The sequence below is a fragment of the Prionailurus viverrinus genome, chromosome D1, assembly GCF_022837055.1.
Source record: "Prionailurus viverrinus isolate Anna chromosome D1, UM_Priviv_1.0, whole genome shotgun sequence".
NCBI lineage: Eukaryota > Metazoa > Chordata > Mammalia > Carnivora > Felidae > Prionailurus > Prionailurus viverrinus.
Genome location: NC_062570.1, coordinates 59,741,015 through 59,742,888, shown reverse-complemented (window position 1 = coordinate 59,742,888; position 1,874 = coordinate 59,741,015). Strand labels below are relative to the sequence as shown.

General features: G+C 39.5%; 1 long non-coding RNA gene across 3 annotated transcripts in view; it reads right to left on the bottom strand.

The window, feature by feature from the left end:
• Nucleotides 1-1,874, bottom strand: part of LOC125177098 (uncharacterized) — a 49,000-nt gene that overhangs the window by 37,911 nt on the left and 9,215 nt on the right. The window lies entirely within an intron of this gene.

Here is a 1,874-nt window from a genome sequence, read left to right as displayed (position 1 = left end):
TAATCTTAGCTCAGGTCATATCTCACAGTTCCTGAGTTTGAGCCCCAAGTCCAGCTCTGTGCTGACAGCACAGAGCCTGCTTGGGATTCTGTCTCTCCCTCTCTCTACCCCTCCCCTGCTCCTGTTTGCTCTCTCTTTCAAAATAAATAAACATTAAAAACAAAACAAAGCAAAAAAGGGCGCCTAAATGGCTCAGTCAGTTGAGCGTCTGACCCTTGGTTTTAGCTGAGGTCATGGTCTCATGGTTTGTCAGTTTGAGTCGCATGTTGGGCTTCACTCTGACAGCGAGGAGCCTGCTTGGGATTCTCTCTCTTCCTCTCTCTGCCCCTCTCCTGCTTGGTCTCTCTCAAAATAAATAAATAAACTTTAAAAAAAAGACTATAATTCCAGGGGCACCTGGCTGGCTCAGTTGGAAAAGCATGTGACTCTTTTTCTTTTTTTAAATGTTTATTTATATTGAGAGAAGGGGGGGCGGAGCTTGAGCCAGTGGGGGAGGGGCAGAGAGAGAACCCCAAGCTGGCTATTCACTTCCAGCACAGAGCCCAGTGCAGGGTTCCATCTCACCAACCATGAGATCATGACCTGAGCTGAAATCAAGAGTAGGATGCTTAACCAACTGAGTCACGCAGGCACCCTGGAAAAGCATGTGACTCTTAATCTTGGGGTCATGAGTTCTTAGCCCCACAATGGGTGAAGAGGTTGTTTAAATAAATAAAATTAAAAAAAAAAAAGAATATCATTCCATTCATTCCATTCACAATAGCATAAAAAAGAATAAAATACATAGAAGTGAACTTAACAGAGTAAAAGGCTTATATACTGAAAACTATAAAACATTGTTGAAAGAAATGTAAAACCTAAATAAATGGAAAGAAAGCCCACGTTCAATCAGGAGACTTACTATTGTTAAGAGGGCATTAGTCCCCAAACTGATCTACAGGTTCAATTCAATCCTTCTCTAAATGCCAGCTGGCTTTTTTGGAGAAATTGACAATCTAATCCTAAAATCCCTATGGACATAGAAGAAACCCATAACAGCCAAAACACTCGTGAAAATGAACAAAATTAGAGGACTCACACTTTTTGAGTACAAAACCTCCTACAAAGCTATAATAATAAAGACAATGTGATAGTAGCATAAATATAGATATGTAGGTCAATGAAACAGAACTGAGAGTCCACATTTTTGACAACTTGAATTGTGCCAAGACAATTCAGTGGGGGAAAGAATAGCCTTTTCAATACGTGGTGCTGGGATACAACTGGATATTCACATGCAAAATAATAAAGTTGGACACTCTCATTTTATACCTTATATAAAAATTAAACTCACAATGGATCATAGACCTAAATGTAAAAGCTAAAACTATAGAACTTGTTTATTTTTTTTTAATTTTTTAGAGTTTATTTCTTTATTTTGAGAGAGAGAGAGAGAGAGCACAATTGGGGAAGGGGCAGAGAAAGAGAGGAAGAGAGAGAATCCCAAGCAGGCTCCACATCACCAGTGCAGAGCCCGATGTGGGGCTCAAAGTCACAAACCACGAGATCATGACTTGAGCCAAAGTCGGACACTTAACAGACTAAGCCACCCAGGTGTCCTTTAAAAATTATAGAACTCCTTTAAAAAAACAAAACAAAACAGGGGAAGAGCTTCACGGCATTGCATTAGGCAATGATTTCTTGGATATGACAGCAAAAGCACAGGCAATAAAAGAAAAAAACAGATAAATTAGACTGCATCAAAATGGGAAACCAGGCATCCAAGGAGAGTTAACAGAATGAAAAGGCAACCTACAGAATGGGAGAAAAGATTTGCAAATCATATATCTGACAAAGGGTCAGTCCAGAATATATAGAGAACTCCTACAACAATA